Source organism: Oncorhynchus nerka, linkage group LG14 (genome assembly GCF_034236695.1).
Source record: "Oncorhynchus nerka isolate Pitt River linkage group LG14, Oner_Uvic_2.0, whole genome shotgun sequence".
Classification (NCBI taxonomy): domain Eukaryota; kingdom Metazoa; phylum Chordata; class Actinopteri; order Salmoniformes; family Salmonidae; genus Oncorhynchus; species Oncorhynchus nerka.
The window spans coordinates 48,955,435-48,980,943 of record NC_088409.1 but is presented as its reverse complement, the minus strand read 5'-3'; the positions used below and the strand labels follow the sequence as shown (position 1 = coordinate 48,980,943).

Here is a 25,509-nt window from a genome sequence, read left to right as displayed (position 1 = left end):
CAGTTAGACCGCCACAACCAAAGGAAATGGCAAAATATCAAATATGGGCATTGATAAACAGCATGAAGGAGGTGGCCTCTCTGTGCAGCAATGGAAAACAGTACCATTCCATAGTTTGGCATAGAAAGCTCAAGTTAGGTCAAGTTAAGTCCTGTCTATTGCTCTTTTGTAGGGCTTGAAGAATAGCTCTTTGGAATTTTCCGGGAGGTGCTTATTGGAGCACATTCTAGAAAATGAGCAGCTCTCCTCACCTTTAATCACTGCAGCAGTAATGGATGACACCACTGGAACACAAACAGTGATGGCTAGAGTGTGTGTGTGTGTGTGTGTGTGTGTGTGTGTGTGTGTGTGTGTGTGTCTGTGCGCGCGTGTGTAATTAGTGTAAGGCTATGAATTTGACTCATGAACTTTTTCCAGTGTAATATAAAACCCCATTTACGGCACACAACTTTAATATGAATATATTTCATTGGATAGCTTTTCCATTTTTTTCCTCTTTTAGTCTTCCCGACCTAAATCAACAATAAGAGATTTTCCAAACTCAAAAACGCTTCTCAAACTACAATATTATGTGATCAAAATGCCAAGATTTCATTCTACATAAAACATTTAAATAGAGCATAAGAACATTTCTACAGATGTATCAACCCCTGTGAAGTGACTATTATACAAAGGTTACTGTTTGTGTGTTTGTGTACGTGTGTGTGTGTGTGTGTGTGTGTGTGTGTGTGTGTGTGTGTGTGTGTGTGTGTGTGTGTGTGTGTGTGTGTGTGTGTCAGTGTCAGTGTGCGTGTCGTACTGTGATAATGAGCTTTGAGCTGGGAGACCCTTGGAAGTACTGGGTCCTTTATTGTTTACTTAAGAGCAGACAAAGCAGACAAGACACTGAGACAGGGTCAAGGAGACAGGAGGGGGGCATGAAAAGAAATCCCTCACTTTGTGCACCTTCTCAGAAGTCTCACTCCCTTGACACCACTGAGAAGGAAAACAAGCCACTAAAATTGTCGATAGCAGGCAGCCGTGTGGGGATCCCTGGAGCACAGAACTCCAAACCACATTGGCTAATTGCTTTAACGGGCCGACGAGTAGAGAGAAAGATAGTGAGGACAGGGCTGGGAGAGAGCAAGAGAGAACGAGAGAGCAGAAGGAGTAGGAGGGGGGAAAAGGCATGGGGGATGAATGGTGAAGGGGGTAAAATGGGTTCTGGACTAGACAGGGCTTCCCTCTCTTCCCTCTCTTTCCCTCTCTTCAGGGATCCACCTTCATGAGGAGTTAGTCCCGGCATATTAACAAGTCAATCCCCCTTACCCCGGTGGGCTCTAAGGGGCTGAGGGGTGAGCCAGCCATCAGGGTGAGAGAGACACAATGACACAGCTGTGGAAGGGTAAGGGATTGATAAAGGGGTTTCGGGAGTGGGAGGATATGGGGATGGGGGAGAAGTTACTCTTGGCAGCAGGGGTGTTCATGACAGGGAGACTCCAAAGCCAATAACACCAGGCGTGGGGAAATCCTCTCCAAAAGAACAGAAGCAAATACTTCGCTCAGAGCTGATAAAGCAGCTGCAGAGTCCTAGAGCCTGCCATCTTCACCCAATAGAAAACAGACACCCTCTCAGGACATAATGACGTGTCAGGGCTGATGCTTCAAGTCTTGTACCAGTCTACTAAGTTATCCTGGAGTTGGAATGTACCTATAGTCGTTTTTCTGAATAGCCCCTCCTCTATAGCTTGTCTAGCAACTCAAAATCATTCCTACGAGGGTAAATGAAGATATTATGAAAACCTCTCAAATATAACTCTCTCTTCTTACAGAACAAACGTCTTCCAACATGAGCAGTAAATACCAGTTGACAAATGCCAAGAAACACCACAGACAGTATATCTATATAAACCTATAATGAAGAAAAGGTAGGATTTTCCTCTTTCCTTGGAAAATGTCTACCACTATCCACTATCTCCTCATGATCATCATCATCATGGTCATCACATGTGTTTACACAGGCCATACTTGGCCAGTACAGTTGCCTTTGATTCACTGGACCCAATCAAGGAAATGACTGTTTGTAAACTTGATCACCAGTGTCTTCACATAGTCATCTCTCCTCTCCCTCCCACACAAAGAGGAAATGAATGGGAAAAATTTGAAATGCAAGTAATAAGTAATAACAAATCACACCGCAGGAGGGGGGAGACAGTGTGTGTGTGTGCATGTGTATGTGGCAGCATGAGAGAGAGATAATGAGTGTGAGATGGAGAGAGAGAGAGAGAGAGAGAGAGAGAGAGAGAGAGAATACAGGATAAATGGTGGGACAGAGATACAGATGCCATGTCTTAATTTGATCATGCTGTTGTTGCAGGAGTTTGTCATTTCCTATTTGCCCTTACAAAAAAATGTATCAACCCCTACTAAAATGTCAATGAATTATAATCCTGTTGCTGCAGGATTATTTTCCTGTTGTAGCAAACTGTCTCAAATTAAGATCCTACATCTGTACGAAGGTAACTTGAAATACGTGAAAGAGAGAGAGAGAAGCAAAGAAAGAAAGAGAGGTTGCACATGCCCCGCTTGTGATTCCTTCCTTAACTTGTGGCGAGCGCCACTATACAGGCAATGGAAACTTCTACAAATGTAAATACGGTTCGGTTAAAAAATATAGCTCCTTAATGCACACCACATGTGGCTCTCTGGCAGACCCTGCTCTATTTTGACGGGAGGAGACCGAGGGAACGCAATGAAGGGAGAGAGAGAGAGAGAGAGAGAGAGAGGCAGACAGAGGGATAAATTAAAAGTGAGATATCAAGGAAAAGTGTGAGAGAGATATATAGAGATATATAGAGAGCGATAGAGAGAGATAGTGATAGAGTGTGTAGCTGCTCTGGTTGCGTCCTAACTCACCTTGGGCCTTCTCCACGAACACCACCTTGGAGTCTGGCAGAAAGTTGTGTCCACTCAGGAGGATCTTCTTTCCCCCCGTGGCGGGATAGCTGTCCAGGCTCTGCTTCTCAATCAGGGGAAGCTCCTGGGCCGAGCGCTGGGCTGGAGGAGGGACAGACAGAGAAACAGACAGGCAGGCAGGCAGACAGACAGACACGAGGAGAGAGTGTTAATTCACATCCAACTTGGCACAACAGCTGGACAAAAAAAGAAAAACAGCGAGCGGACATACACTTTATACTACATATACAACAGCACTCTATACTGCTGAGACTTTCCTTACCCACTCCCCATCCGCCCCCGGACCTCCAGATCCCCTCCCTCCCCAACTCTGCCATGTCACAGCAGGAGTTGGTTAGCAACCGCCTTATCAGTTTACAAATGGCTTTTAAACACCACTGGCCATTTTCAGATTTTCAGACAACAGATGTTTTATTGTTTTTACTGTCAAATATATAAAAATGGGATGAAAACAATCAGCTTTTCTACTTTCTAGATTCATTATTTTTCATATTCACTCAGGGAGGAACAAGCCAAATAACGAGTCATACTTTGGTCATGCATTAACCACCACCTGTCTCTGCTTTTATCAATGTACCTCGGGGTTCTTGGTTATCAAGACCATGTTCACAGCCAGACACACAATGCTCCGTCATTACATCACTGTGAAATGTACTTGATTCATTCATCTGTAATAATGATCCATCAGAACATTGTAAAAAAAAAAAAAATGTAGTCACCAATCAAAAATGTGCCATCATCAAACTTGGACTATAAACTACAAGACTGGCACATTCCTACCATCTACCACACACAGTCTATCTCCTCAGGATGTACATAACCACGCGCGCGCGCACACACACACACACACACACACACACACACACACACACACACACACACACACACACACACACACACACACACACACACACACACACACACACACACACTCGACTGATTGACATAGTTAGCGGTTTCCATACAGTCTTCCAACCCCGCCAGATCTAGGGCTGGGAAATGACCCTTCATAAACCTGTGATAATAGGGTAGCCTCACCACAATAAGTTAGGCATAAAGTCATAAAATGCACTGAGGGATAAATAACATATGTGCCTGACCTCACAGTTATCAATTAAAGTACAATGCATTCAATGACTTGGCATATAAAGATTTGAATTGGGTCCAAAAGGCCACCTCATACTGATTTCCGTGCTAAGAGAGTGTTATTGGGTTTGTGTGTGTGCACCTGTGGATATGTGTGTTCATAAGTCATTTTTTCAGTCATTTTGTGTGTGTGTGTGTGTGTGTGTCTGTCTGTGTGTGTGTGTCTGTGTGTGTTTGTGGCTGTGTGTGTGTGTGTCTGTTTGTGGCTGTGTTTGTGTGTGGGGGTGTATGTGTGTGTGTGTGTGTGCGCGATGGTGAGTCCATGTGTGTGTATATGTGTGTGTGTGTGTGTGCACATGTGCGTGTATACTCACAGCACTCGATGGGGTTGGAGGAGGCCTGTAGGGAGATGGTCCTGCCATTGGGCTGGTTGATGTGCACACGGAACACCATCCTCACGCGCGTGTTTTTGCGCCCGATGTCCGTCTCGCCCTTGCGCAGCTCGATGTCGGAGTTCCGCAGCTTCAGAATCCCTGCACAGTCAATGCTGTCGCACAGGGGAGAGGATCCATTTTAGCATCAGCATACTGGTACTAAGCAATATACTGTCTGTAGGAGCACTATGCTACAGCTTGTCTCAAGAATCCTGAGTTTATTACAGGCCACGATCATGAGACTATATCGAGACATACATTACAGATGGAATATACTGCATCATACTGTATCATCATATAACATAAACATAACAAGTACAGTCTATTATTATTAGGACATCATCATTAGACCACAGAGATTATCTATAATGCAGATGTACAATATGTTCACTGTCACGAACAAGTCCTGGAGCTCTATTTGATCAAAGAGACTGGCGCCAGATCCGCAAAGCCTCTCCCAAGGTAAGAGTTCATATAATATGATTAATTATGATCTAAAAGGCAAAACTGACCCTAGATCAACACTCCCTACTTGGAGACGTCTCGTCTAAAGTTCCGGGTCACAGATATCAGAAGTCCCGTAAGAACACTACTGAGTCGCTACCCCATCTGTAGCTAGGTTCTTCTTAGAACAACATTCCATTTTTTGATGTGACTTATAATGTTCCTGGTGCCCCAGAATACAGCTCTCTGGAGCAATCTTCAGGGCAGTGTTCATTAGGGCAAGTAACAGAACACGCTTTAAAACGATTTGCAACTGTTTCACTCAGTTTATCGTCTATTTGGTGCCTAAATGAACACGGCCCAGGCCATTGGTCTCTCCACTGTCTCCTCCAGAGGAAAAGCCCATTGGCTGCGGCTTGCATTCTCACAGCCACTTCATAACCCTCTGCCTTTCCTCCAAAAAAACATGCTCCCTCTACACTGTTCATACTTTTATCATTTCAAACATTTACGGTTTCAACCTTACTAACCAATGTCACATTGAGCTTTTCCTATGCTGTCTTATTTTATTTTATTGAATATATTTTTTTTTTGTGGGAGGATTTACCTTAGGGGGAAAAAAAGGCATCACTTTTCAGACTGGCCTTTCAAGAAATTAAACTAAAACCAAAACGTTGCTGGTAAAAAAAAAAGTCAGGAAATTACATATGGGATATGGCTTGGCATTTCAATTATTTTTACACTGAAGCTTTTTGGGTGGAATTCTTGGAACATGTTAAATGTCAAGTTTTACACAAATCCATTTTCCCCCTTCATTTTGGTCTATCTGAATGTGATTCTTTTTTTTTTGTTGAGAAAGAAACATTTCAACAAGTTTCTTTAGTGGCTCATGCCTGATGAAAGTGTTCAGTCATGCGGTTATGGTTTTAAAACAAACACATTAGAGGTAGTGTGCCACGCTCTATTTGACTGTCAAACGACTGTTGGAATGAACATTAGTGTCTCTCCTCATGAACTATGGTGTGGAGCAGCCAATCACGGCTTGCAGAAGTGATATGGTGAAGTCAGCTCAAAGTCAAGATCTGTAAGGACAGCAATGGCGACTGTTGGTCATAAAATAAACACTCCAAGATGTATCCTACACTTGTGGTGGAACAGTGTCAGCAAACAATTAAGTCACTGACTGCGATGGTGGAAAGGGAAAGGGGGATACCTAGTCAGTTGCACAGGAAAGGTGACAGGGAAGGGTTGCCGAACAAACAAAAAAATATTTGCATGTTGACGGTTTATTTTACATTTGAACGGACACATTTGGACTAGTTGAGTGGAATTTTCTTTTGTTTCCAACACCAACTCTACGTGTTCAGTGAATGTCACATGATTCGAAAGCATAGTATAGAAGTAGCCCAGAATTGTCTAGATTCTCAGAGACAACATGCTGTGTCATAAAGCAGAAGCTACTGGCTACTATCCATTTCAATGGGTGGATACCAAACCACAGATAAATCTTTATCGGCAACAATACGGGAAGAAAGAGACAGATTGATATGTGTCTGGAGTCTGACATCGGTTGTCTACAGTGCCGTCTATGTAACGTCCCACACAGTGAGTGATCGAGAGAGAGTTGGCTTGAGAGCAAAGGGCTAGCCGGAGTGTTATCAGGCTGGCTGTTAACAGCTCAATGGAAAGACTCCGTCAGCGACCAACCCTCCTCAGACAGACCCTGGCCCTTCCAGCCAGAAGAGAGAGAAAACACGGGCTGTGTTCATTAGACACCAAAGAGATGAAAACAGACTGAAACATGGAAGGACTACCTGGACCAAGAAATGCTCATTTACTTGTTCTGCTTGCGATACACTTTAAAACGTTTTCAGTGATGTGACCTAATGGACACTAACCTGGCCTACACTGTTCTACCCCCAACCCTGAGGCTCAGTTTTTACTATATACGTTCACTGCTCTCTCCCTCTAGCTTATACGTTCACTGCTCTCTCCCTCTAGCTTATACGTTCACTGCTCTCTCCCTCTAGCTTATACGGTGACGACAAAAGGGAAAACCTGACGTCATCTGAATAGTTTTCTCGAATATCAGATTTATCCGTGGTGCCCTGTAAAGTGTAATGGCTGAAGCTCCACAAAGTATCCCCTGTCTGGATTTGATACATTCAAAAAAGGTCAGCATAGCATTGTTGGAAATCAAAAGGCATGTTAGGTTCAACCATGTTAAACCAACAAAGTTCATTTTCTAGTCAAAGAGATCTGATATCTCATGGTGCTTGCCAAATATCTTTGTAACCTCCCACAATATCCAAACAAATATTAAAATCCGCTTGAACTTAATATAAACCCAGTCAATCTACATCAGGTCTTCTAAAAAGTACATTATACCAATGAAACACAGAGGAGAGTAAAGCTACAGTTCAGTGGGTGGTGATGGAGCTTATATAACCGGGGTTGAGTTGAGATTTAGCTGCCTTCTCCATCAGAGAAAGTCCTGGGCCTCGGGACAGCAGACCAATTGTGGCGTGAACAGAGCCCCAGGGCAGGAGCTGCTGCCTGGGTACCCTGCGGAGAACAACCTTCTGACCTGCTGGAGATCCGGAGTTGGAGAGTGGTTTAAAACTGCACAGTGATTTCAGGAATTGTATATTTTTTATGCACACGGCAGATTGGGTGCAATGGGGAGAAAACCAACAGAAATAGGGCCTATTGGATTTCATGGGCATTATTCCTTTTAGACTCTACATTATGTACAGCACTGTATTAGGCATGCTTTGGTTGTCTTTCTTCCTGAATTCCAACACACACAGTTGGTGATCATTGCAAATACTGCAAGGGTACCATTTTTAACACTAGAAGCGCAGAGGCAGTCCTTTTGACTGCATATTCATTTAAAATAGAAACATCTCTGCCATTGTTAGTCATGGCCCCCCTCCTAAATAAGTCTGTTGTTTTGTTAGAATTTCGATGTCGCAAACAGAATTTCTGTTATAAGGACATGCCTTGTTTTTTTTTGGCAGGGAAGACGTTTTGAATCCAATATAATATCAGAAAGAGCAGATTCTGAGGTTTCCAAAACACTTTTGTCAGAAAACTCTCAAAATTGAAGAGATACGCTCAAAATATATATCTCTCCAAGAACAACCGCTGTTTCATGCGCTCCACGTGTGAGCGTGCAGCAGCAGATAGCTTACTGCAGGGTTACCCAACGGGATTTGATTTGCCCAAGTTTTGCGAGCAAAAAAAAAAAAAGGTAAAAAAAAAAAGGTTTAAAAAAAGGTAAAATAAAGGTAAAATAAAATACCAGATAATCAGTCCCAAGTTATTTTAATTTTGGAAGTCTGTTCCCAAGTGTTCCCACACACAATAGAAAGACACGATCATATATAAATGTAAGCCAGGTTTGAAATTATTCTGTTTATGTCAAATATTATATCTGTTTGGGCTTCTTGCGGTCAATTTGCAGTCTACATATTATTTGTAATTATGTACCTGTCCCCTGATCATCCGCTCAAGGAAGAATCTGCCTGTGGCTAAATCTAGTTGAGTATCCCTGGCCTACAGTAACACAAACAAATGAAAATGCTATTGTGTTTTAATGTTATCCAAGACCTTCATAAACACAACCAAATTATAATTAAATATGAAATGCATTTATTACACTGTTAGAATATTGCAGTCAAAATGCTTGCTCGTTGCTTCAAAGTGGGGTCCCTTCGAGGCCTAGCTTTCCTAGTGTTAAGAGCGAGTGACAGGGGAGTGAAAGGACAAGCACTCACATGGCTCTCATGTTGTTCTCGGGCAGCAGAGGGATCTCCAGCACCTTGGTGTTGGACTGCAGGGCCTCGTGGCTGGCGGTAGAGACAGTCTTGCCCGTGATGCGGTGGACCTGGTAGAAGGCGTGCGGTCGCAGGAGGCGGTCGTCTGCGGTCCCGATGAACAGCTGCAGGGTAAGGGGCTCGCTCTCCATGTAACCGTAGAGCTGGCAGGAGAACAAAGAGACCCAGGTGAGACCCAACATCAGGTTTTAAAGCACCTCATAAACAACCCGTCATTTTGGGGAAATAGAGATTGAACATCACATCAGCTACTGATAGTTAAGAAGCCCTTTAATGAAAGGTTTTTAGGGGGGAGGTTTCAGAAAATAGGCCCTTTGGTCGGATTTGTTTTTCGGTTGGGTTGGAGACTCGTTTCCAGATTCTTGGTGTCTTCTGTTTTTTGAATTTGGGAGCGGTTTGTTAATGTACATCCCTTTAGGGGAGGGTTAAAGAGGGTTTTGATATTTTGGAGGTAGTCTGTCTGGGGTAGAGATCTTCTGGGCAGCCAGACTCAAGTGCTGATGGAGAGGTTGGCTTCCCATCACTTCACTGTTCATTAAAACCTCACAGGCACCATAAAAAAGTGCCCAAGGAGAGGATAGCAGTCGACAGTGACTCAATGGAAAGTGACCATTTTGGAGACCAAATAGAAAACCAAGATGATAATTTAAAAGTCTGCCTCTGAGCAGAATGCACAATGTTTATGCGGATTTGATCCCCTCAGCAATGGACTAACGTTAGTAAACATGAATTTCCATGTCAGAAATGGAGTTGAATTCATAAGGGGTAATCATAAACAGTATTTTGGCAATCTACGTTGAATATTTCTGCTGGTGCACCATACGTATTAAGTATTTTAAATGCAATCCTTTATAGAATTGCTTTTTAATGTGATCAAGCAATATCTCAAGAACAATAAATCCTAGATGATTAGTAGCTCCACACATGTGCTCAATAAATGTCTAGTACACACAATATCAAAATACTAATGTTTATGAGAAAATATTAATTCTGGACAAAAGTCACGCACACTCGGTTGTAACAAAATTTCATGACTCTATATCGATTTGTTCCTATTTCTTAGGTCGTCTGTTTGTTCTACATTGTTGACTACATTCTTCCGCGTTTGGTCCCAAGAAATCATAAACTTAGTGGCCTTGTGGTTATAGTGCCGCCCTGAGATTGGAATGTGGGAGTTCGATCCCTGACCGAGTCACACCAAAGACTGTAAAAATGGTTCCCAATGTGTCTCTGCTTTGCCCCCGGGAGATCGATTGAGGATAAGGCCCTGCGATAGACTAGTGTCCTGTCATATTAAGCTGCCTCGCACTACAGAAGCAGGAGATAGGCTCCAGCTACTTACTTTTTGGTTGCAAAATACAGAAGAAAAACCGCTAGCCACATTTACATGGATAGCTTGACTTTCACACAAAGAAAACACCAGATCACAGTGAAGCAAGGCTAGCTTATTCTCTACAAGTAGCTTACTCCCGTTAAAAACATTCACATACTTGTGCCTAGCATGCTGCCAGCATACAACCCCTTGGCCTCTGGGCATTTATGAACCTGCATTATGATTTCCATTAAGGCCTATGAATCTCAGGAGCGGAACCAGAGGCGGTGTCACACAGAGATGAAAGGAGGCCCCTGTATCGGAACCGCCACTTCAAACAGTTTTACACTTCCCCTCTTCCTCTCACGGACCACCTTAAGCTGCTACTGATTCCCCAATAAAAGCAAGTGCACCAAAAAAACAAACAGGGATGGTTACTACATCTTCTAGATAGTGCAGTAGACTTAGTAGACAGCATTGCTCAGTGTGATCTCCAATGGCCCCAATAGCCAAACAAGAGATATGTGAGAAGGCGATGCCTGTCAGTTCATTGAACATTTAGCCAACCTTGGAACAACTAGAATCATCTAAAACAACCATAGACCAACCAGGACAACCATCTAGAACAGCAACAAACACACCTAAAACAACCATAAAACAACCAGGACAACCATCTGGAAGAGAGCTCTTACAACCCTGTTCCTGGAGAGCTACCATCCTGTAGGTTTTCACTACAACCCTATTCTAGCGCATCTAGTTCTAATAATTAGCTGGTTGATAAGCTGAACCAGGTTAGTTACAACTGGGGTTGGAGCGAAAACCTAGCGGAGGGTATTTCTCCAGGAACAGGGTTGGAGAGCCCTGATCTAGAACAACTGTAACCATCTACAACAACACTGTCTGCAGAAAGCAGCATGGGGGATGGTTGAAACCCATTTGGAGAGGGGGAAAATACTTCAACCTCAGGAGAAATTGGCAGAGGTGCACATTCCTCAATGTGGTGAATGTTACCAGATATTTTTGGGTAAGAATCCTGACCCAGGCCCATTTGCTAACCCAACCAAATTTTTAGACCTCCCAGCTCCCAGGCAACGTTTGTTCAAGTGTGTGTGTGTGTGTGTGTGTGTGTGTGTGTGTGTGTGTGTGTGTGTGTGTGTGTGTGTGTGTGTGTGTGTGTGTGTGTGTGTGTGTGTGTGTGTGTGTGTGTGTGTGTGCTTTTAATGTGGACTTGGAAGAATCTCCAAACCTAGAAACCCTCCAAAAATTGGGGACCCGTTCCGGACAGTCAACAGGCAAATCTCACACTGGGTAACGATGGACAGACCTCCAATGCTTCACACAGCTAGGTCCTTGACCACATCAGAGACCGTCACAAAAAGAATCACTTCCACTAGACAGGTCTAACCAAACAACGTCCATCTGAAAAAAAATCCCACAAATTGCTCAATTATCTCCCCGATAAAAGTGTATATCATTTCAAAAACCCCTTCTTAAAGTTCAGTCTTATGGAAGTTCAGTGCGGCTGTGTCCAACTGAAAACAGCGAGTCAAACGGAATAAGCGACTCCGTGTTTATTTAACGGATTGAGTCATAGAACAAAACACAGACCACATGTAACCTATGACATCATCTGATTAATGGATTTATAATTACCTTTGCGAGGGGTCAGGGATTGGGGAGTACGTGAAGGTAGAGAAATACGTAATTGGAATCTTGTGTCCACAGTAATTCGTCTGCCTTGTTGGACATGTTGACACTTGGTAACAACCAATAATTAGGACCCCACTCTGCCAAATACAAAGGGGAACGACCAACCGAAGACACAATCAGCACGCATCTATGAAGATAGTGAAGAACGACTGAGCTCATTTTGCTCTGGTGAGACAAACTGACGATAAACTTGCCAGGTGACTGTGAAAACAAGTGAGGTGAGGTGAGGTGATCTACAAACTGAAGGCATCATTTGGCTGGTGCGACATATTGAGTTATGCTCATGCCTGCTCATGCAGTAGCTCTCTGTTGGTGATTCTCAACACAGTACAGTACAGCACAGTACTAGACGTATGCTATCCAAGGGTCTCAATAATGAACAAACCAGCAGCAATCATTACAAAACGATCTGGTTTTCTACTTCTCGACTTGATATCATCACTTGTTTGATTCAGATATCAAGGGAACTAGTGAAGCAGGCTATACTCTCCTTTTCTCATTCACTTTCCCCTTTTTTCGTCTTCACAGCTCCACACAGTGTCTCCAGCAGCTGTCCTGAGCTGTGTGCTAGTCACACATGCTAGTCATCAGTGAGTTACGCTGGGGTCAGGCGCTTCTTGAAGTCTCTGTGTCTCCAGAGAGCACTTCATCTATGCAGTGATCTCACCAGCAGACCCCTCTCTCTCTGCTCGCCTTGTTATATTTTACTTTCGGTGTCACCAGTGGTAATTACGCTTAGCCGCCACATGCTACCAGTTACTTACACATAGACAAGTCGACCGAGAAGGAAGGAAAAAGTTGTACCATCATGCTACAACGGAACCGATGGAACCGGGCACGAGGTACCAATTTGAAAACGCAAAACGGTCTGTTAAAAATTGCATAATTTCTTTATGATTTAATAAAAGGCAGACTGCCACTCTGCTAAGCCTGTGGCCGCTGTCCCTTTTGAGCTTTGCTCCTCGGTAGACTTTGCTATTGAATTTCTTTGTGACCTCCAACCACTACCTTAGCCTCAGCCTTCACGTGTCTGCATATGGATAAACCACAAGAGGTGAAGTGCGTGTGTTGGGGGTAGTCTTTATCCCTTCACTCGGCAATGCTGCGGTAGCGCACGATGACGGTGGCGTCCTCCGGTGGGGTCGGGAAGTGATTAATGAGTTCAAGCAACCCTCCAAGTGATGCTGGTCTTCCCAACAGCAAATGAACGTGGTTGTGATCCCCCCTGGGCGACCTCCCTCAATAAATGTACCATATGTGCTCCCTCAGCCCTCAGCTCTCCTCTCCCATATCTCCTCCACCTCTTTCCCTCTCTGCTTCTGTGACGTTCCCTAGTCCACACACACCAACCACAAACTGAGCGCAAAATGTACTTCTTCATTTTAAATCCTCACAAGGGCAATAAGAAAAGACAAAGTTCAGGAACCGTCGTAAAGCTTAAGTGTGGTTCAACGAGAGAGGCTTCGCACACCTGTGAATCCTAATTCACATTTGCGTCTCTAGCCATCTATGAGTCTTGATACACAGCCTAATCTTGACCATATGAGTTTAGCTAAGCTATGAATGTAGTCAAGCTGGGCTACGTATATTCATCTTCAACCAAATTTGAATCTAAGCGTAATTTGCTGCAGTCACACTACACCAGCTTCTTCCACTGCATGTGCCAAATGAACTTACACCTCTAACCCCCATCTACTGGCAAGTTAGACAGCATCTCCTCTTCCAACACCTGCCATGCAGGATAGACCGAAGTCTCAAATTTAACAGGTTGTATATGTCAGCTGAAGCGTTAATTGTTGTACACAGCTGGGTTGCCTAGGTCAGACTGGGTTTTGATGATGTGTAATTCGGAGGGTGTTGAGCTCAGAACCAGAGCTCACCCGGTCCTTTTCCACCATTCATTTGACATGAACCATTACAGATCCATCATCACGGCTGCTAAAATTCAGCCTAGAGATGATGGTGCTCTGAAGAGGTTTTTCCTATGGGCTTTCAAACCACGTTTGCTATGTCCTCTTAATGAAAATCATGTGTCCTTGTCAGTGATAGCTTAATGAAGTTGTTTTTTTAAATTCTTTTTTTTTGTAGCTGTTGCTTTATTACCTTGGTTTACTTACTGTTTACATAAAAACTCGACTTCACACTTGTAAGTGTTATGCTCAAGATCTTAGAGACAGACCGGGTTGAAAAATGGCAGAGAAAAGATTTGCACATGTTTGTTTAAGAATGTGACTTGCTGGTGAGTAGCAGCACAGTCTGGCCTGTGGGGAGAGTGTGAATATGGGCCTGCACAGGAACACTCTCTTTCCCTCCCTTTCCAGCTCCCAGAGATTTCATCACCGCCTGGAGAAATGTCATGACTCGTATTCCACGTGGCGCATGCAGCGGAGGGGAGAGAAGACTGGAAGCGGGGGAGAAGGGAGAGGAGGGAGGGCAGCTCAGGTTTCCCCCATTTTCACGCTCCCTCTCTCAAGTGCTGACAGTCACACGGCGAGACTTCGCTGTACCCAATTCAAACACTCATCCCAACTCTCTCTCTCTCCCCCCCCATACTGTCTTCATTATCCCCTTCCTCCTCCTCTTTCTCCGGTGCCTCATAGTCATAGAGTATGCATATATCTACATGTGAATTGTTAATGTATTGGGTTTCCCTGGTTCCAAATGGCACTTCTTTATACAAGCGACAAAGGGGCTATATTCCTCAAAGTGTGTATTTAAGTGTATTCCCCAATGTCATGTAATCAAGGGCAACGTTTCAAGTCCTGGCCCATGTCTAGACCAGCAAAGTCCAAATTCCAAATAAAAGGACGACTTGTTACCAAAATGTCTAGGCATTACGTTTTAGCCCAGGTACAGGGTATTACATTTGGGCAGAGTGATGTGTAGATGATTTCAGTCTACCCCTGATATAAAGGCTGGCAACCAGTGTTTTGCCTCGTAAATCTGGCGGCTTCTGGTCCTCACCTCAAACTAGTGAAAATGCAGTCATTTAGTCCAATTCTTTCCAGTTGCTGTTCAATGGTAATTAGTGGTTGTCCAATATACCAAGGCTGTGAGTAAGGGAAGCCCCTCGGAGGCCTAAAACACAGTTTCATGGGAGCCTAACTGCTCCTCGGGGCACAGACGAACAGCCATGACTGCCTCTTGTAGAGCAGTACATGGTCGTGTTCAGTAGGGGCAAAACGCTCTCGAAGTGAAATGAAACAGGGAGGCACTATCAGAACTTGTCCAATAGGAAATGCTCATTTTCATATGTGTTTTGCGAAACGTTTGACTACGGTGTTCGTCAATCAACAGAATCCGGGAGTCTGCACGGCAGAACAAAAGGCATCTTTCATGTTTTAAACAAGAGGCGGCACCAGATTTAAAACACAATAAATGACAGTCTTCGCAAGCGAACTTACATTTACTGTAGCTGTTGCCGAAGACGTTACACAGCCAGCATAGATGTCAAGGGGGAAACGGCACATGTTCAACCAGCAGCACATATGCTAAGGTTCTTCATGTCATTCTAGATATACTCTATCCACATGTAGTACTTACTATAACACTGTGTGATGGGTCTAATAGTCTACAGGTGTCGTCTAACACTGTGTGCCCTGTGCGCGTCTACGTGTTTCCTGTGGTTTCCTGTCTCAATGTATACCTGAATGAAATTCCCCGAGAGGGTCACGTCCCAGGTCGCTACCCCTCAATGCAAATATAATTCCATGTAATTCCACTTTGGCAATCATTCAATTCCATCATAATATCGGTTTCTTTGAAGAAGAAAAAACATCCATCATGACGTGGTGGTCTTTGGTGTAAAGGAAGGTAGAAGATCAGGTTTGGATTTTTCCTGAGCATGCCTTTAGAAACCATGTTGTAGACGTTGGACATAACTGTGGTGAGAGGAGGGGAGCCTGGTGAATCATCAGGGGGAGAAATTGGAGGCTAGTTGGGGTAGAGCAGAGGACCCTCCATCCCGTTAATGGGCACTGTGGTCTGCAGCCAGTAAGTAAAGTGGAAAAGTGGCCGCGGGGGTCAGGACGTGGTACATCACCATGAGAAGGGGCTGAGAGGCCTGTGGGAGGAGGTCTGCACTGTAGCGATCTCCAAAAACAAATGATGGAATATCTGATCGAGGAGCCAGAAAGCAAACCGGTGGGGTGTGAGGGGATACGGACAGCAGAGTGCAGTCAGTGTACCCCATAATCTGGAGGTTACCGCGAGTGTGCGGCAGTGGGGCCTCCCCAGATTTACGTCTTCATCCTGCAAGAGGGGCTGGTGGAGAGCGGTATGGTGGAGGAGACGGAGCAAGGAGCTGAGCATGATGTCACTGTTACAAAGGGACGTTTCCTGAACAAAGGGGAGCCTCTGTGCTTTGATTAGAAAAACACCTCTGTTCATTAAGCAGGAGCAACAAGAGGACTTCCGTGACAGCAAATTGAGCGGTCATGAAGACAGAAACAGTGGCGCTGTAAAGGTAGCAAACATTGTTTTGAGTAACTGTTTTTCATTGACTGATAGGTTAGATACACGGTGTCTCATCATGTTTTTCAACATGTTATTTTTAAACTGTTGCGCACAGCAATGGGATATGTCACAATCACTCGTAGGTGTTGTGCCTGTCCAACCCTGAGCCAAAACCCCAGTGCTGGTGTTTGTGCAGGTTTAGCCAGCATTGGAAATGTCGGTGTGAGAGAGAGGTTTGAGGAATGAGTGGCTCACGAGGAGCAACATCGGCAGTGATGCGGAGGCCCACTGGGCCAGGATGGTGGTGGGGGAGGAGGCATCGGTAGGGCTCTGGGACTAGTCTCACCTCACCCTACCCCTCTTCCTCTCCCTCCACCCAGCCCCAGGGCCACCCGGGCCCTAATCAGCAGGAAGCAGAGTCTCTCTGGGGGTAACACAGCCGAGACCCAGCTGCCTGCCTGCCTGGTGACTCCCTGTGCCCTCCCTCTCTCCCTCTTTCCTCTGCGCCGCTCCCTACGCCTCCCTCTGCCCTCCCTACACCCTTCCACCGCCTCACTCTCTCCGTCTGCCCTCATCACATCTGTCTCTGCATGTGCTCTCTCTCCCTCCATCTCCCTCTCTTCCTGTCTTCCTTGTCCCCCCTCCCACATCACTAAACACTCACCCATTCTCCATGATTGCACCACCCACCGATCGCCTGCCACTCATTGCTCATAACAGCAGGGCACCCCAGGGACTACAACATGCCCTATCACCCCTATCCAGCCTCCCTGGGGACTGCACAGGATGAGTGAAGAAAGAGAGAGAGAAAGAGAGAGAGAAAGAAAGAAAGAAAGAAAGAAAGAAAGAAAGAAAGAAAGAAAGAAAGAAAGAAAGAAAGAAAGAAAGAAAGAAAGAAAGAAAGAAAGAAAGAAGAGGAGAGAAAGAGATACGGTGCCTTGCGAAAGTATTCGGCCCCCTTGAACTTTGCGACCTTTTGCCACATTTCAGGCTTCAAACATAAAGATATAAAACTGTATTTTTTGTGAGGAATCAACAACAAGTGGGACACAATCATGAAGTGGAACGACATTTATTGGATATTTCAAACTTTTTTAACAAATCAAAAACTGAAAAATTGGGCGTGCAAAATTATTCAGCCCCTTTACTTTCAGTGCAGCAAACTCTCTTCAGAAGTTCAGTGAGGATCTCTGAATGATCCAATGTTGACCTAAATGACTAATAATGATAAATACAATCCACCTGTGTGTAATCAAGTCTCCGTATAAATGCACCTGCACTGTGATAGTCTCAGAGGTCCGTTAAAAGCGCAGAGAGCATCATGAAGAACAAGGAACACACCAGGCAGGTCCGAGATACTGTTGTGAAGAAGTTTAAAGCCGATTTGGATACAAAAAGATTTCCCAAGCTTTAAACATCCCAAGGAGCACTGTGCAAGCGATAATATTGAAATGGAAGGAGTATCAGACCACTGCAAATCTACCAAGACCTGGCCGTCCCTCTAAACTTTCAGCTCATACAAGGAGAAGACTGATCAGAGATGCAGCCAAGAGGCCCATGATCACTCTGGATGAACTGCAGAGATCTACAGCTGAGGTGGGAGACTCTGTCCATAGGACAACAATCAGTCGTATATTGCACAAATCTGGCCTTTATGGAAGAGTGGCAAGAAGAAACCATTTCTTAAAGATATCCATAAAAAGTGTTGTTTAAAGTTTGCCACAAGCCACCTGGGAGACACACCAAACGTGGAAGAATCGAGAATCTGTGGAAAGAACTGAAAACTGCTGTTCACAAATGCTCTCCATCCAACCTCACTGAGCTCGAGCTGTTTTGCAAGGAGGAATGGGAAAAAATGTCAGTCTCTCGATGTGCAAAACTGATAGAAACATACCCCAAGCGACTTACAGCTGTAATCGCAGCAAAAGGTGGCGCTACAAAGTATTAACTTAAGGGGGCTGAATAATTTTGCACGCCCATTTTTTCAGTTTTTTAGTTGTTAAAAAAGTTTGCAATATCCAATAAATGTCGTTCCACTTCATGATTGTGTCCCACTTGTTGTTGATTCTTCACAAAAAAATACAGTTTTATATCTTTATGTTTGAAGCCTGAAATGTGGCAAAAGGTCGCAAAGTTCAAGGGGGCCGAATACTTTCGCAAGGCACTGTATGTGCCCCCACATCCTACACACGGGGAAAGACATGATGAAATTCTGTCTTAATTTTGCTAATGTTGTGCGTGTGTATCAAGTATTTACCTGACCTTCTGCATTAATCGTTCTCTGCCAACAAACTTCCAGTCAGAGGCTTGATTCTTGTGAAATTCCCCAGAGATTCGAATTCTCTCCAAATGTAATATTAGAGGTGTTGAATCACCTCCAATATCATTGTTCCGTAAAAGTAAAAAACAATGTGAGTGGGTGAGAATATGTGTGTCACTAGAGCAGCTGTCATTATGTTTATCTGAACCATTAGGCTGACACAAAGCTGTTGATACCTCTTTAATAAAACACATTTTCAATCGTACTCTACGCTGAAAAAAAAATTGACCCCAGCACCCCAGTGATATTGGCTCTTTCAATGAATCTTTCCTCGATTCCTCACATACTCTCTCTTTTCCTCCTCCACAAAAGGCATTGGAGTAGAAGACCTGAGGGGAGGGACCTTGGACCTTCTCCAATACAGCTGAGAAGGAGGCGAGGAGATAAGGTTCTGAGGAATCAAAAACGGGCTTCGGGGAAAAAAGGGCCTCGATGCTTGATGCTCTCAGTAGACATTCGTCAGGGTTTATGCAGGCGTGTAAGTGTGTTGGAGTTCCTTTTCAATTCACTTCACTGAAGTATCCGTGTCGTAAAACAGCAACTCATCATTACCATCACCCACCTGTGAAAAGTTTCCCCCACGTTCACACACAGGATGCTAATTCCCTACTCCTGACTCACTCCTTAGACCCCCTTAAAGACTGACATACAGCCTGAGTCACAAAGTGGTATAAACTAAACTAAATCAAGTTCAGTTTCACCTGCCAAAACACTGAACGTTGGTCAACAGTGCACTTGTATGTTGTTACACAAAGGGTTTTAATGAAGGGGTGTAATGACTTTAAATTTAGAGAGAGAAACTGAAACTTGACAGGCTATGTCTACGACACCTTGTTGGGCGCAACAGCTGTTGTCAGACTTGAAACTCAGCACGTTAAGTTGGGTTGAAAAGATCTATTTGGAAAACGGGGTAGGAGAAGTAGGAACCATCAAGCTGGACCAAGAGAAGAGGGTTTGCTCAGCCCTTCTAATAGGCAATGTGCTACGCTATACTGTATTTGCTATGTATTTATATATAAGATATGTGTTGTTATATTTATTCACAGTACATATATAATGAGACACACAACCCCCCCCATTCACACACTACTGTCTTAGTAGCTTACCAGGGTCCCCACCTTGAGTAAATCAGCGTGACGGCCTTAGAGAGAAAGGAGCTCTGTGTTGGGCCGCTGTGGTGAGAGTGACGTGAGCTCTAGAAGCATTGCCAAGCACAATACCGAGAGGTGATGGTCCTGCTCCATGCTAATTGTGTCAATATGTGCAACTGCTAGCCACAGTGACCTCTTACTTACTGCAGTAGGTTGACTCCCGGCTTCAAGGGACATTAATAATAGAGAACACACGCACGGATGTATGCACGCACAGGTGCGCACACACACACACACACATTATTGAGAAAGGTACCTGTACGACCGGATGACCTCCGGACGGAGCTTTGACTGCCCCGCGGCTGCCCTCTGTCTCGTAGTGGGCACGGTGGTGGGACTTGGGCTGCACCTCGATCTGCAGACTGTACGGGCCAGAGCAAGACGGCAGCTGCCAATCCAGGGCAGGCAGGGAGCTATGAGGAAGAGAGACCGTGCTTGGTATTGTGTGGAACATATAGATAGTATTTATAATATAATAATATAAATAAGATTCTACAGAATAGCTTGGTCCCAGCTGTATGAGCCGTAGCCAACTCTTCTATAGACATCATGCAATACATGGAAACACATGCATGGCATGACAATGAACGAAACCAGAAAGGAGTTGGATAAAACACAAACAGACAGGACCACCAGGCTACCTACAAGCACGCACGCATGCACAAAGACGGATCCATTTCACTTAAATCCAGATCTCTGTTTCCCTTGTTAAATAATGTCCTGATCCTTTCCATTTCATCATTGGCTCTAATCTAATCAATTGAAGTCCTAGCCTGACGTATGTAATTCCTAAAGCCTGGGCAATAACGGCTCTTTTGATGAAAACTAAATGAAACTAAATGAAAGAAGCATGTGGTCTGGTTAGTCTGCTGTGTTTTTTGTTTTTTATATTGCTGTGACAGGTGTCGATAAGCGGACTCTTCGGGGAAAAAAAAGGGTTCCAAAAGGGTTCTTCAGCTGTCCCCATAGGAGAACCCATTTTGGTTCCAGGTAAAACCGTTTTTGGTTCCAGGTAGAACCATTTTGGGTTCCATGTTCCAACAAAGGGTTCTCCTATGGGGACAGCCAAAGACCCCTTTCAGGTTTTAGATAGCATATTTTTTCCTAAGTGTGTGGAGGGGGCATAGTCATTTCAGCAGCACAATGATACAACAAGCCTAAAGGCTTAACATAGATAACCTAAGTGCATTGATGGTATCAATAATAGAAGTAGAGCTATCATCAAAAATCATTGAATCCCACACAGTCCTTTATTTTTAAATAAACAAACTCACCAAGTAACCAGACAACTGTCTGACAACCCGAAAGACCATGGTATCTCAGAAAGTGTCACAGCTGGCTACTCATAATATCATTGTTCAGATGTCGCCAGGGAATTAGCCTATCTTCCCATGTGAAGACCGCAGAGATATTGAACCAAAACAAACATTTGCGAGACAATATTTCACTGCGCCGGATGCCTGTGAAGCATAAAACCCCTGACCTAAAGGCTGGCCATGAAAAGCAATCTCTGGCATCCTCTTGGAACTTTCAGGGTGTTTGTTGACCCAAAACTAACTGATTTCCCCCCTCTCAGGCTTTATCTGTTCTGGCCGAACATTACATCATGTTTAGTGGCCAAAGAAGAGAGGGGGCACATGACAGCACAGGGAAGCCGGTTGTGTGATTACCCCACCAACTGTTTCCTTGAGCAAGCTTGTCACCATCACTTCCTGTCTCTGCATTATCTTAATCAAACATTTGATTTCCAACAGGAAAGTGTGCCAGGGCAGGAAAGAGAAAACAGAGGAAGGGTCGCCGTGAACTGAAAAGGTTGCCTTGTTAAGAAGGGAGTCTGTCTGTGTGTGTGTATGTGTGTGTATGTCTATCCGTGTGTATTGTTTGTGCGGGGGTTTCTATGGTAACGGGGCACATGTGCTACACTACTCCTCCCTGCGAAATATGATTTACGAAATGTTTTGTATCTTCAAAGAGAAGCCCTCTTGGACGCGATACAGCGACTACGTTTCGACTGCTGCCTTTCTCTGCGGTCTACGAAGACAAAAACAATTTGGCACTTGCAATAAATAAACATGTCTATATTTGGAACAAGACAAAACCTGGGATGGCAAAATAGCGGTGCAAGTGGAGGAACTGTTTTTTGTGTGGTGTGGATGTTAGTCCATAAATCTTTTCAAATAAGTCAACAGCTCCATGAGCGTCATTGTCTTTTTCAAGGCCTAATAACGCTTAACAATGCTGCCTTATGTTCTAAGTGAATTCCCTGCCGACGTCAAAATTACTTTGTTTTAAACTGTTGATAATAAATGATTATACAGTACAATTAATGGACCCAAGCCTTCCCAGTCCAGCAATATTTTATTTCCACCTACCTGAGGTAGGGCTTTGGTTTGGACCAGGAGTAGGGGTGCTGGGGCACGTCTAGGAAGCCTCCACAGTAGCTCTCCTTCTTGAAAGGCAGGCGGGAGATGTAGTCCTCCTGGAGGAGCTCGCTCCCAAGGCCCATCTCCTCTCCTCCCGGCTCCGTCTTCAGGCTCATGGTGGGGCTGTGGTCTAGGTTGGTCTTGCGGGCCTTGACGGGGACACCCTCGCCCATGTCGACCAGTCCGTCGGTGGTGAGGGCGTTGATGGCTGCCACGATGGCAGAGTTGGTGTACTGGTTGGTGTTGGCCAGCCAGCTGTCGTCTGTGACACTGACCCTGGGCGAGCCGCGCGGGGAAGGTGTGGACGACTGGTTGGGCGAGTAGGTTGGCTGTCTGTAGGTGGTGCCGTTGAAGCTGTATTTCCTCTTCCCCACGCCAACACTGCCACCTCCTCCGCTGCAAGCCGGGGAGTTGGGCCTGGAGCTTCCACAGGGCCCCTGTCCCACCCAGCCCTCTTCGGCTTGGGCCCCGATCAGGGGGGAGGTGGATGGCGAGTGGCGGGGGGAGGTTGAGGGGGGGCCGAGAGGAGCGTGTGGGCAGGAGAGGAGAGAGGACGAGCCTTTCGGAGAGACACAAGGAGACTGCCATGGCGAGTTCTGGGATGAGTTGTCATAGTTGTAAAAGCCAGACTCGTAGGACGATGCATCCGAGTTGCAGCTACGTGATGACACGCTGCTGGCCGGGCTGAGGCAACTGGGGTCGCGGTAGCCATCGCCGTTTGGCAGCGTCAGGGTCACAATGGAGTTGACCCCCGCTTGTGGTGGACGATGTGGTCCATGCTGCTGCTCTCCTCCGCCTCCTCCTCAGGGTACTGGTGGTAGGCTGTGATCTCGATGCGAGGACTCTCCAGGGCCGGGGCCCCGTTAGGCCTCAGGCCGTGGGACATGTAGTAGCCCTGGGCTGGGTTGTGGTTGTTGTGATCGTGGAGACCGTATCCTGTCTGGTGGCAGGAGGACACAGAGGTAATGGGGCTGGACTGCAGTGTGTGGTACTGGGTGACCAGACAGGGGTTTCCCATGCCCAGTGGCAGGGACAGGCTGACGTTTGGAGTGTAGCTATATGCATCTGGAAAATACAAACACACAAGGGCACTGTAAGTATAGGCCACCATCCAAGACATCACAGTATTTTTCATGAAGTTTTTGATTTATTTTTACCCTAGGTCACCTATGTATTCATAACGCCTTTATAAAAGCTATATTACAGGTATAAAACATAGCAGGCTAGCAGATACCCATAGACGTCCAGTCATTGTGCTAATGCTAGTTAGCATTAGCTCTCAAAAGTACCTCTAACTTCCTTCACACTGGACATAGAGACATAAATATGGTATCCACGAGTTCACCTGACTCTGGGGGAGTAGATAATGGGCTGCATTGCCGAAAATCCCAAAATGATCCCTTAAACCCTACGTCTATTGAACTGATCAAGGTCCAATGAAATGTGTGAGATATCAGCAGATTGTTAAGAGTCCGTCTGGAGCTGTGCAGAGATCCACGGTGTGCTCTCTAGACTATAGGACCTCCTCCAGCAAAGCTGTGATGGAGACCTTATTTGATTGATGGCTTCACTCACTGAGTGAATTATGGCTCGCCCATGTTGAACGCTAACAGCACTCTGCTTTGCTTTGAGCTCGTGATTAAGTCAGAGAGTTTACAGCTGCTGAGGCATCACACACATACAGAATACATGCTCAGACACACACACACACACACACATACACACATACACACACATACACATTATCTGCCACACAACACACACACACACACACACACAAAACACAGAAACATTTACTTTAACAATTCACACAATTGTTACAATATAATGATTTCTGTCTGATTAGGGTAATTTTATTTTACAATCTCAAATGAATACCAACCAAATGTTGTGCAGTGTACTAGAGTAAGGCAATCCCCTTCCAGCTTGTGTGCTATATTTGTTAACCACAACGCTACGCAAACAGCACGTCACATGAAATGATGAACCTGTCATGCACCACAGAATACGTGGGTAGACTGTCTAAAATTAGTTCACGACAGACTATTTCCAGAAACAGTGGCAGGTCGAATTCTAATTGTATTTAGTAGTTCATAAAGTTTTTTTTGTTTTTTTTTGCTCAATGAAGCAATTAACAGTAGTATGAAACCTTATAGGCACACAAACTTACATTAAAGCACATTATGGTGGAGAAAGCAAAGGAAGGGAATGCAAATGTGAAATATTCTTAGCAAAAGGGCCAAAGGGCACGAACAAAGCTTGCAATAATAAGGGAAGCAAACATAACTACATTATTAGATTTTCTAATAATGTGTAATCATAATAAATTACAAGCCTAAATGCCTCTACGTATATGATTCTGCTAAGCAAGATAGGACAACAAAACGTGTATTGTCCTATACTTATTACGGTCTAAGTAGCCTATGTATTATTAATTACACACAATTACACAAAAAGCATGGGAATAAGTCAGCTCTGACAAGCAGATGAAGAATAATCACACTAGGCTCAACTGCATAAGGTAAAACATACACACAGAGCAAAATAAATCACCAAAACTGTTTGAGCAACCACAAGTTCAGGGACAGACACCAGCCCCTATCCAGAGATCCGTCACCACCAACCTCTGTCAGGCCTGTGGCCACACTCTCCCCCTTGGCTGTACTCAAACAAAAAGTTGAAGTCAAACTCCGGTTCTTCACGAAGGGAGCTCATCTTAGCCTCAGCTTAAGGGTGATGAGAACAGCCTCCAACACCTCAGCCGTAACTGTTGTCTGTCTGTCTCTGTCTGTCTGTCTGTTTTGTCTTCTCCTTTTGTCTTTGGAGATGCTGTTCCTTTCTGGTGCTCGTTCCTGACAGACCCTCCACTAGTGCTGAGGATGCAGATCTATTTCTCACTCCACCTAATGTGACTTAGAGGAGGTGTGGTACACACCTACTGACTACAGGGCTGACTGTACTGTGTGTGTGTGTGTGTGTGCGTGTGTGTGTGTGTGTGTGTGTGTGCGTGCGTGCGTGCGTGCGTGCGTGTGTGGCGCACACTATGCCTCAGCACACTCTCTGTTTCTAACACATGAGCTACATCCACCCACACACATCGGGACTTTCACTCATTTGTGTTATCGCTGGCGATCTTGAGCTTTGCATTTCCAGGTTGCGTCTGCTGAACGCTGAACTAACAAAGTGACAGAAAGCAAATTGAGGGTGAGAGCTCTATGGAATAATGATATCTAAAAACCCAAGGAAAACAATCACTGATGCTCTGTTTTGGTGACTTGCTTTCAGGGATTTCTTTTGACAGTAAGTAATCACATCTGCAGAATCATGGCACTATTAAGACTGTATACGCGTTTGCAGTTTAAAGTGACTCGCATGGCTTG

The 25,509-nt window shown here is 44.8% G+C and overlaps 1 pseudogene; it reads right to left on the bottom strand.

Moving 5' to 3' along the window:
• The window catches only part of LOC115141377 (nuclear factor of activated T-cells, cytoplasmic 1-like), a 61,241-nt pseudogene extending 36,245 nt beyond the window's left edge, over positions 1-24,996 (bottom strand).
• Between the last annotated feature and the right edge of the window lie 513 nt (positions 24,997-25,509).